Here is a 12365-nt window from a genome sequence, read left to right on the forward strand (position 1 = left end):
AATAAACTTTAATAAATTAAGTTGTTTTTATGCATTCAAATAATTAGACATGCTTAAACAGAATTTGGTAACAATAAAACCGAATGTGTGAAAAAATAAAACATTTCACAGGCCCCTAAACATGTAATTTTTGTTAAACTTTTAATAAATTTATGTTAAGTTGTATAAGTTTATCATTTCAATTAGACTTGCTTTTTCATTAATAAAATGTAATTTAACCATTAAAAAAAGTCCAGAAAAATTTTAATGGAAAAAGCAGAATCCAGAATTTAATTTGGAAAAAAATTAAACTGTTTTCATAGGGCCCTATAAATAAAATTTTAATAATCAAAAGCATCTCTAATTGATTGATTGATTGATTGATTTGATTGATTGATTTCAGAAATACTGTGTTTAAATTTAAATTTTAAATACTAAAATTTGTATTTAAATTTTTCTGGTCAATAAATTCTGGTAAATAATTCCTTAAAAAATAATGTTTTAAAAATAATTTTGTTAGTAGTAGTAGTATCATTACACTGAGTAATATATTTCTGTCACAGTTTCTTCAAGTTAAACCAAACTTTTTTTTTTTTAACGGGTTGCTGTGAAGACAGTTTCCATTTGTATATGATATGATAATAATTTTTCTCAAAAGAAATGGCAAAATGCTCATAAACTGACCCTCAGAGCAGTTTTAGAGATTGTTTACGTGTTCATGTACTCATAGGCGGCAGAGACTGAAAACACAGTGAGCGTCACGCACGCTTCAATATGTGTGTAGTAAATGAAAATGCAACGTCTGAATACACGCAGAACATGCAGGATTAATATTTAAATAGGATTTTTGTAGCTTAATATTCACGGACTGTAGTCCATATCATGTGTTGATTTAAGTGTACTGACCTACTTTTGATTCATTCGTCCAAAATTTGGCAAATTCTGTGACATTCCAACGCTATACAGTGGTTATACAGAGTGGATTCCGCAATTCTGTCCGCATTTTCCGCATTGCGGAAATCGTAGGGCCCTAAGGTTTGGAACATGAGGGTTAGTAAATGATGACAGAATTTCATTTTTGTCTAAAATAATCTTTTTCAAGCTCTCAGCAAAGATCTGTTATGTGATGTCTCTTCATGTTTTTTCAAAAAAGTGGTTTACGTTTTAATTAAAAAGTTTGTTATATTAAGTACTTTCATTCCCTCTAGTCAGTGGTGACATCTTTCATCCAAACTCTCTGTTCCAATAAATTCACAACATAAAATGCAATCAGATACACCACTATTCCTGACAAAAATATAAAATATTTTGTATGATTTGCAATTTGTTTTTTGTCTGTCATTTCAGTTGCATGTATGTCTTGCAATTCACACTCCTCCTACACACTCACTTCTAAAGGCCTGTATGTTTCTCTGAAAGGTGCACAACAAGGGAGTTCTTGCTAAGCAGCATATGCAGTGGCAGGAGAGCATGAACAGGCTTGCCTTTACAGCAAGGTACTACTGCAGACTGTCTGGTTCATGCGTCGTTGCACAGTAAAAGAGGAAAAAAGTGAGGCAAGACCGCTTTTTCCCAGGGTGCTCTCACTCATGATGAGAATGAGGTGATCGGTCCCAGTGGACTCTGAGGTTAGGCGCGAAGGACAGCGCTTCCGCTCACTGGGGAGATGGGACAGCCGGAGGGATAAAAATAGCAAGTGAATCCCACCCCCCCCAGGCTCTCTTTTTGTCCTTCTGGACACTGTGTGAGGGTCTCTCTCCCGGTACCCTGCTGTCTTCCCCATAGACTCCACAACAGGGTCACACACGGCAAATGCATGTTTCCTGTCACTGCATAGATAGATAGATAGATAGATAGATAGACAGAATTAAATGTAATTAAGTGTAAGTGTAAGTTGTCTAAATTAAATATAGATTAATCTTTGTCAAAACTGTGTTTTTTGTTGTTTCATTAGCAGGTATTTATAGGCTGCTGTCCCAGGATCCAATATAATGATACACGTATAATTTCTTGAATATTGTCGTGTCCGAGCGGACACATCATCTTACTGGGATGAGGAAGAGTCAATTTTAAGGACTTGCAAAAACAGCTTAATATCAAGAATATGATATTAATTAACAGACTGAACAGCTCACACACCCAAATGACATTGTTTTGGGGGGCGCCGTTGCTCTCTTATTTAACCCTTTTTAATACTATAATTATGTGGGATTATTAGCAGAAATCATACCATGTGTCAAACTCGTGGGGACAGTATGCTTGGAAATATTATTCTGTGTCTTCGATAAAATTCATTATTTGTAGTGCGCCAGCCTCCCAATAGCAATAAGCTTTGTGCTTTTGGTACTTTTAATATAAAACAAAGTCTCAGCTTTCAAAATCAGTTTTATAGCGAAATACAAACTGTGTGTCTTACATTAATGTGCTTTTTAAGTGCTTTAATGTGGCATGACAGATCGCAGTATTCATGTGAATCAATTCATTAAATTATACTGTTTTCTTGGTGAAAATTCTACCACATACTCCACAAAAATGTCTGTGGCATCCAACCTTTCATTCCTCACATGTATTTAATTAAAAACAATAATGCTTTGTGCTTTTGTTGCTTTTATTATAACACAGCTTTCAAATTCTGTAAATTTTATCATGAAATACAAATTATAAATGTGTTTATTTCAAGTGTATAGCAAGATATAAAAGTGAAGGAACATCAGGCATGAAAAAAAACGGCATAGCCTAATGTAATGAAACAAATGTCTCATTATTGTAATCGGAAAGATGATTGACTTACATGCCTCTTAAACTGAAGCAAATACAGCGATCTGTCACGCCACATTAAAGAGCGTGAAAAACACATTATTGTAAGACATATTGATTGTATTTCGCTATAAAACTTTTGAATTTGAAATCTGAGATTTAGGAGACAGTGCTCCCAATCTGTGCCATTTGCATGTGCAATAGGCTAGAATATACTGTTAAAATATTATAACTTTAATCTCATAATTTCTACGACTTAATTCTTGTAATTTTGACTTTTAATAAATAATACAAATAAGAATTTGTATACTTTTTAAGCACTTATTTTGTACTTTTGTAAAATTATGGCTGTCACAATATCAGATTTTCACTACACACGTAATAGTGTGGCCTAAAAAAATTAATAGTAGGGCAAATCCAGCATTATGGATGTGACATATAAATGCTTAAAGAATGTATGTGTTACCAATATACCGAACCATCTGTTTATATTTTATATATAGTCTAAACCAGAAAAATGTCAGTCTATGCACGAGTTTTCTATGTTAAAAAAGGGAAATAATCATGCGTTATGGATGTGACAAAAAAGGACAATGTTTTTGAGAGACGACATGCTTTGTAGGATTTCTGCAAATTAAAATGCACAAACCAGACACAATAATACACAACAAATAGAGAAGCATTGGCTCTTCACAGAACATATAATTGTTACTATATTTTAATTTTGATGAGTCTATTTATGAGGAATATGTACTGTTATGGATGTTACAAGCCTGAAAATAGCACTTATCAGACTATGGAAAACTAAAAGTAAAAAAAACTTTAAAACTTAAAGAGAGACCTGACATTGGTATTTGAACCACCAAATGTTGACATCTATGTTATCAGTATAGTAAAAACCTTAGGTAAAAACTTTTTTTCATGGTAAGGTTGACATTTGCATGGGATTACCCAGTAACGATATTATCGTTAAATCAATAGAAATAAGGTGATTGTCTGTTATCTCCAACAACATGATTTTGTGTGTCAGTAATAGCTACACACTGTTACTACTACAGTATCGATAGATGATAGATAGATAAAAATGAGCTCCATTATGACGACCATGAGATCTTTTCATTCATAATCAAATTCACTTTGGTTCATAACAGTGTTTGCTCATATCTCCAAACACAGAGGACAATAAGATAGGGACAGGAAGTGAAAGCATACGCTCTGCTGGCACAAGGCAACGCCTCCATATCTACAGCACAGGGAAAGTCCCCTCAGAAAGTGAGACAGCACTAGAGAAAGCCAGAGAGAAAGAACAGACACCTTACGCAGCCCTGTAGACCTATATATATTTTCCTCTCCCTGTTGCATTTCTCTTGCCTTTTTTAAGCATATTGTGTGTCTGTTTCACCATGTGAAGTCACAAGACTTTGTGGGTTTTTATGATACTGCACAAAACAGCACAATTGCAAGAAGCATGTAGATGGTGTGGTTCTTCTGTTACCTTTAGCACTCTGTTCTAGGAAACGCAGACGCCGCCTCATGTTGACACTCCTACACGTTTCCTAAACACTGATCACTGTTTGCACAAGACGGCCAGCTTGCCATTCTGAAATAATCACGGTAAGGACCGTCTTATCATTTAGTCTCCTTATTTTCCTTTTTTGTCAAGCTCTATTCTCTCGGTGTCCTTCAACTGCAGAATCTCAACACGCCGGAGGCTTCAGGGTCAGCTCATGTCCATGTCCTCTGATTGAAACCACTTACCTAAAAAGGTCTTTTAGAGCAAATTCGTGATTGCTCTCTTTTTTTAAAAAATAGAAAAATGAAAAGGGGATGGCATACATAGGTGAAAGTCAGGCCAGACGGAAAACAGTCTGCTTTTGATCATAGGAGCAGGGGAGGAGCGCTCCAGGGCTATTTCTGTCCCTTTGTCTGCTTCTCAAATTAAGTGATGGAGCGATGGTGCTACAGCTTAATTCCCTATTCGCTTGATAAGCACTGGTCTCATCCCATCGTCCTTTGAGGGATCGTTATGTCATCCCAATGTGGCATCAGCAAAGATCTGTTTTTCACTCAAAAAAATAAAGGTTCCGAAAGGGAGTTTTCACAGCGTTCCCCAAAGATCCTTAAAGTGTACAGTTCTTAAAAAAACTATTGTGTTTTTGTGTGTGTGTGTAAAGGACATTTTAATAATCTACTAAACCACTATAAAAAACAAGCAAGCAAACAAACAAAAATATTAAAGGTACTTAATAGAACCAGTGATGCCAGTAAACAACCTTTATTTTTTAAAGTGCCTTCTTGAATCTATGGATGTACTATCGATATTTTTAGATGTACTAAATATACATTTTCTCTCTGCTTACATTTATGCGGGATAAAAGCTTTGTGGCTCACTTTTCCAACTAACATAATTGAAAACTTGTTTTGTTTATGTTCTTCTTAAAGCCCCCATGAAATCATACAACAGGCACTGTTGTCTTTTTCTGTGTTGACATGTATTTCCTTTTGAAACAGGAAGTTTGTCAAAGGGCTCATTGCTTTTCTTCTGTGGTGTTTAGTTATGTTAGCACCATAAACCATGATTTGCTCTTTGCTAGTTGATTGTGGGTGGTATTAGTGGGTGTACGTACATTCATTTTCTGGTAGAGAATGATTGTAAGTTTTAGTGTTTGTCTGCATTTTGTACGATAGTAAGAAGATGACCCCAAAGCTGACTTACATGGGCTAAAAGAAATTTGAAAAATAGTCTGCAGTCATCCTCTGCTTTCATTAAGCATCGTGGCTTGTTAAGTGCTGTTGTGCTGCATTGTGATCTCGTTTTGTTTGTGAACAATGGGTTTGAATGACGCAGAATGGTATTGTGAGCACCAGCCGCATGATGCTAGAAGTTACAGTGGTGTGTAATTAGTCGTGCAGTTGATCTTCTCAAATTACTATAAATTTTTAGCTTGTAACAGATAATACTAGCATGATGATATTTTGTGGCTGTATTTCGCTCTACAGAATGAGGAGAGTTATATAGCATGTTATTTATTATAAAAATAGAAAGGAGCAAAACAGCAGTCTGCCCAGTCGTGTTTTGAAATAGAACTGTTTTGAAAATGTTTGATTACCACTAGATTGTATTGAAATATTTAATACGATCCAAGCTAATAGGGTAATGTAAGGGGTCTACCAATTATTGTCTGATCTCAATTTAATTTTTATTGAAAAAGGTATGATTTAAAAAAAAATGTTTTAGAAAGAAGTCAATTCAGCAGCTATTATTTCATTCTTTGTCACATGACCCTTCAGAAATCATTCTAATACACTAATTTGATGCTCAATTTTCAATATTATCAATATTCACAACAGTTGTGCTAATTTCATGGGGGTTTTTTTGTTGTTGTTGTTGTTAAAACCATGAATATAAACAGAAAACTTGTAACATTATAAACATTATATAATATATATATATATACACATATATATATATTTCACGATTTAAATGATTCTCATTTGTACCAAAGAATATCAATTTTTAAATCCAAATAAGTAGGGCTGGGCGATTTATTTCTGATTTTATCGATGTTTTGCCACAATTTTATTTTTTAGAAATCAAGGAGTTGCGATTTTGAAAATAAATATTACCAAACTTTAAAATTAGAAACTTTGACAATATGCCAATGATAACAATAAAGAGAAAAGAAGGAGCCAACTGCATTTTTTGCCATTTTTCTTCCAGCCCTGCCAAGAATGAGTCTAGCCTGTTTTAATGAACGAAACATTTTTAGCGCACTTCTAATCCAGTAAATCACAATAAGCTTTGTGCTTTATTATTTTTGATATGAAGTCTCATATTTCAAATTTTCTCCATTTTATTACAAGTTGCCATTTTAGCAACGCGAAAAGCATGTAAACTGATCATCTCCTCTGCTTTAATACCAGTTACAGCACAAAATAAACATGAATAAACATCCAAAGGTATGTTTAAAAAGTACAACTTACAAAATCCATACCCTGTCTCATCTAATCGCTCAATCAGTGTTTCAACTGCAGAAAGACGTCAATATAACAGCTCGTAAACAATGTCGTGTAACGTAGGTCACATTTACCTCTGAAGAAAACATATGGGCCACATACACACTGCAAGTTTCAGGAGTGACAACTGCATTTAAATGCGGGACTGAGCAACTAGTTGTTCAGTTCATGTTAGGGTTGTGCCAATAAGAAATTAATTCATCATACAGTGATGTAACTATTGTATTTACTTATGGTACCGGGAGTGTTTTTTAAAGTGCATAAACTTGCGCTAGACATTGCTAGGCTAGTCAGTGATGATGTTCTTTGATAACGTATAGGCTAAATGTTTTTTTTTTTGTTTTTGTTTTTTTTATTTTATAGGCTAAATGGTCTTTGCTCGTTTTCTGTAGCTGCTTTTAGAATAACTAAGGAAATGTAAGCATTAGTAACTTATGTTTCTATTAAATTGTAATCATGTTAAACACAAATTAAGTCATATTGAAAACATTATGCTGCTTTTAGCCTTATGCTGGTGTTGGTTCATTTGGCAATGAAACTAAGTACATAATTAAATAAATTAGCAGGATAATATCGTGTGTCGGCGATCTCACAGGCTGACGATAGGACGATATAAAAATCGATCATATCGCCCAACACTAGTTCAGATACGTACACACTGCATATAATTTCTGTAAATGCAGTTTTCACTCCTGTATATTTTTGGAGTTAATGCGGTTGTCACTCCCTGTGTACAGAACGCAATTAAAGAGTAAAAGGTGAATTGACAACCGAATTTAGCTGCAGTGTGTATGCGGCCTTAGTGACCATAAACTCGTAATCAATATTAAATCAAATCGCAAGATTGTGAATCATGAAATTTGTGTCAAATCTCAGCCCTGATGTCTACTGTAAAAATAAATCAATTTAATGCATCATTAGTGTATAAAAGTATGAATTTCTTTCTCAAAACCTTTTGAACACTAGTGTATAAAATAAATGAAGTAGAAAAGTAGTAGAAAAATATAGAAAATGTATTAAGGTGATGGAAATAACACAAATGTCACATTATTCCTAATTCTTTTTTCATTGATCAGTTCTTTTATGCCTAAAAAGGCATAATAACATAAATAATTTTTAATTTAATTCTACATCAAAACACGCTTCATAAGACTGAAGAGGGGCACTAACTGTGTGGTTATGGTTGTTCACAAGGGGGAGGGCTGGCCCTATGAGAAGCACTTTGATATTGCACTGCTGATGAGAGTGAGTGTGTGCAGAGCGAGAGAGCGAGAGAGCGAGAGAGAAACAGAGCGACAGCAGAGCGCTCTGTAAACAGGCTGTCAGAAAAGAAAGTGCAGGGACATTTTCATCCGCCACAGCCAAAAGGAGAGCGTTACGTACAACGCTGAAGGATAATCACGAGAGAGAGAGAGAGCGAGAGTGAGAGCGAGTGAGAGAAGGTTTAATTAATTCATGCAGGAGGGGAGGGATGTTTCTGCCGCTGACTGAGCTGGTTCCAGCACTGCCTGTAGCATTTTGTTTGTGAGCCCATCCATGCTGTGACCGTGACAGCACTCAGATCAGGCAGCATTTGACGGACACCATCACCTGAACAAGCAGAGGTAGGGTACGATTTGTTCTTCTATCTCTCACTCACATCTGTTCTCTGCTCGCTCACATACGATAAGTGCCGTCTGCCGAACCAGTGACCCTTGTTTTCCTCTCACGGTGTCTGTTCTCTTATGTCAACACTAAAAGCCTGCATATCAGACACTGTCACACCAAAACATGTAACGTTTAACTGGTGCATGTTGGTTTTCTATGCTCAACGTCTCACAGGAGAGGATTTGAGGTGTTTCCTGTGCTTTGTAGAGTTCACATGCAGGATGTTACCCGCTTAGTGCTTTTGTTATGGTCTATATTGTCATAGTCAGAGCTGAGTGCAGATAGTGTTTATATTTCACACTCAGCTCAGAGATCAATGCTGTGGGATGATGGATAGATGGCTTGTTGATACAGGGGGAAAAACTGCTCGAGCATTTGACCAGGTTTGTTTGGCATCTTCCGTGCTGCCCTGGAGCGGCCCACAATCTCTGTTGTGAGGGAATGTAATTAATTTTGATGTGAGGGATGATTTATTCTCTTCACAAACCTGTGCTGTCATGTGTTTGGGAGATGCTGGTACATCTTTAATCGGCTCACTTAATTACGGCTCATCATGTAATCACCAAAAGCACAGGGTCTTCATGTTTCAACAGGATCTGTGGAGCAGGAACAGCGTGAGCTGTGTTTGTGAAAGAGAGAGCTTTTTCGCTGTAGCTGCTTGAGGACGCGATTCATATTGTCAGTTCTCAGAGAGGGCTGAGTATTTGTTGAAGCTGAATGTTTGTGTAATTAGACACGCTTTCAGTCATTAGAAAAGAGAAAAGATTGCTCATGACACTCTACCCAAGGTCAAAAACAGCAGTCAGTCATGCAGTATCTAAATGGAGTCCACAATAAAAGAGAGTCTGAATAAACATTCGCTGCTCATGCTGTTGTCTTTGGCTTGTCTCTCATCTTTACTATGCCGCTCTTGGGTAGATGAATATGTTTCTGTCTGTTGAAGAAGCACGGTGATTTATCCCGGCGTCCTGACTGGAAGCACACGTTACGAGAGCCACTCGGAGGGTCTGTGTTAGTGGGAAAGTTTTCAAAACAAATAGAAAGGGAGCTAGTTTTGTTTTAAAAATGCAATATAGTGCTGTGGTTTTCAGTACCTTCGTGTATTTCCTCTTCCTATTTTCACATGTTATGATTAACTACTGTACTGTCATTCCTGCAGTAATAATAGTAATATACACTACCAGTCCAAAGTTTTTGAACAGTAAGATTTTAAATGTTTTTTAAAGAAGTCACTTCTGCTCATCAAGCCTACATTCATTCAATTCGAAGTACAGCAAAAACAGTAAAATTTTGAAATATTTTTACTATTTAAAATAACTTTTTTCTATTTGAATATATTTTAAAATGTCATTTATTCCTGTGATTTCAAAGCTGACTTTTTAACATCTTTACTCCAGTCACATGATCCTTTAGAAATCATTCTAATATTCTGATTTGCTGCTCAAAAACATTTATTATTATTATTATTATTATGTTGAAAATGGCTATGAATTTCAGGTTTCTTTGATCAATAGAAAGTTCAGAAGAACAGCATTTATCTGAAATAGAAATGTTTTAGCATTATAAATGTCTTTATCAGCACTTTTGATCAATTTAAAGCTTCCTTGCTAAATAAAATGATTCATTTCTGTAATTTCTTTACCCCAAAAATAAAATAAAATAAAATAATAAATGAACAGCAAATCAGCATATTAGAATGATTTCTGCAGGATCATGTGGCAATGAAGACTGGAGTATTGATACTAAAAAAATTTAGCTTTGATCACAGGAATAAATTACATTATTTAAAATAGTAAATATTTCAAATATATTTCAAATATTTTAGAATTTTACTGTTTTGCTGTACTTTGGATCAAATAAATGCAGGCTTGGTAAGCAGGAGAGAGTTCTTTAAAAAAAAACATTAAAAATCTTACTGTTCAAAACCTTTTGACTGGTACTGTGAATATTATAAATATTTATAATATTTATTGCATATTTTATATTTATATTTAGAAGTTCTTCCTATTATTTATTTTATATAAGTAATAATATTATTACATAATACTTATAATGTAAATTACATTTATTTCATACCATTTTTATACATAATCATTGCATTAAATGGTAATTTTTAAAAGCATTTCTCTGAATTCATAAATATATAATATTGTCTGAAATATATTTATTTTAGAAAGCTATGTAGCTTTATTTTATATTATATAATCTAAAACGGATGTTTCAGCTCTTTTCCACCGCTGGTGTGCCACTTTGTTAGCACTGTGTTGTTGATGTTCTGTTACGTTAACAGACATTCAGACCGGATTGGAGGGCAGTAGGTTTCCTTTTAGCTGGGAATCAGAGCAGGTCTTGCCTGGCTTTTCCATGTCATTGCATTGCAATTTTGAACCAAACCCTCCTGTTGCCATGACATCCAACCCCTCTGTAAATACTCCCAGGATTTTTTAAGCATGTAGGCCCCAGGAGAAGAGAGAGAGAAAAGGAAAGAGGAAAAGATTGCTCATGTTTTTTCAGCTCAGAGAATCACTTAAGGAATGGTAAAAGGCTAAATTTATTCCCTACTCTGTGTTCTTCTACTTTACAGCATGTATGAGTTAAAGGAGAACTCCACTTCCAGAACAACAATTTACAAATAATTTACTTACTCACAGTCATCCAAGATGTTCATGTCTTTCTGTCTCCAGTCGTAAAGAAATTATGGTTTCTGAGGAAAGCATTTCAGGATTTTTCTTCATATAATGGACTTCATTGGTGCCCCGATTTTGAACTTCCAAAATGTAGTTTAAATGCAGCTCTTTCGCTTATTTAGCGAAATGATCGGTCTTTTTTTTTTGGAAAAATACAATTTTTTAAATATTTTTTAAGCACAAAACTCATGTAGCACAGGCTCTGGGATGAGCGTCCACAATGCTACGAATTAGTAATGGGTTGATCTTGAACGATTCTTTTGTTTTGAACGAATCCTTAATGTGACTCGGGAAGAACAAGTCATCTTGGGGAGTGATTCATTTAGTCGTGCATGCGCAACATCCCATTAGGTTTCTGTACTTGAATTAGTTCACCTGTGTCAAGTCTTCAAGTTTTTTGAGTCGTTTATTCATTTCATGGGGCTGTCACGTGATGAACGAACGAGTCAAACCCGAAAACTTGTCAGATAAGAAGTGAGGTGAGCTAATCATAGACTAAAGACCCAGGTAAACAATTAATTAATCTTTTCTGTTTCTTACAGCATTATAGTTTTGTCTTGTTTGTAGTGTGATCAACATTTGTGTAAGCAGTAGATGTGTTAGGGAAGTAACACGTAACATTTTAATTATGTTTCACTAAAATGACCACAATGACTCGAAAAAAGATTTGTTCATTTTGCTGAACGAGACTCAAAGGTCTGAGTCGGTAAAATGATCTGAACTTCTCATCACTACTACAAATCACGTGTAAGTTCATTGTCTGTGTACTGAGTATGGCGAAAGACTCCATCTTATTTTCTCCTACAGCTGGAGAGGAGGGCATCGTTGTACCTTTTTGTTTATAAACAGCATTTACAAAATTACTTGCCCTTTCTTAGTCTTTGCACGTTCGGTTTGTAAACACTGGGTCTGTGGTTTCGCCTACGTTCAGCGTGACCTTTCGACGTGATTCAATAGTACGTAGCATCGTGAACGCGCATCCCAGAGTCTGTGCAACACTAGCTTTTGTGCTTAAAAAGTTTTATTTTCCAAAAAAAAAATGGCAGATCGTTTCGCTAGATTAGACCCTTATTCCTCGGCTGGGATCATTTAGAGCCCTTTAAAGCTGCATTCAAACTACATTTTGGAAGTTCAAAATCAGGGCACCAATGGATACCATTATATGGAGAAAAATCCTGAAATGTTTTCTTCAAAAAACATAATTTCTTGACGACTGAAGACAGAAAGACATGAACATCTTGGATGACAAGGGGGTGAGTACATTATCTGTGAATTGTT

The 12365-nt window shown here is 35.2% G+C and overlaps 1 protein-coding gene across 3 annotated transcripts in view; it reads left to right on the forward strand.

Moving 5' to 3' along the window:
- The first annotated feature begins 8023 nt into the window (after positions 1-8023).
- Positions 8024-12365, forward strand: part of LOC127170589 (diacylglycerol kinase beta) — a 138879-nt gene continuing 134537 nt past the window's right edge. For all 3 annotated transcript variants that reach the window (XM_051118687.1, XM_051118689.1, XM_051118688.1), the window contains exon 1: positions 8024-8357. The gene's annotated coding sequence lies outside the window, so the exon portion shown is untranslated. The remainder of the gene's footprint in view (positions 8358-12365) is intronic.

This window comes from Labeo rohita, chromosome 9 (genome assembly GCF_022985175.1).
Source record: "Labeo rohita strain BAU-BD-2019 chromosome 9, IGBB_LRoh.1.0, whole genome shotgun sequence".
In the NCBI taxonomy this organism is placed as follows: Eukaryota; Metazoa; Chordata; class Actinopteri; order Cypriniformes; family Cyprinidae; genus Labeo; species Labeo rohita.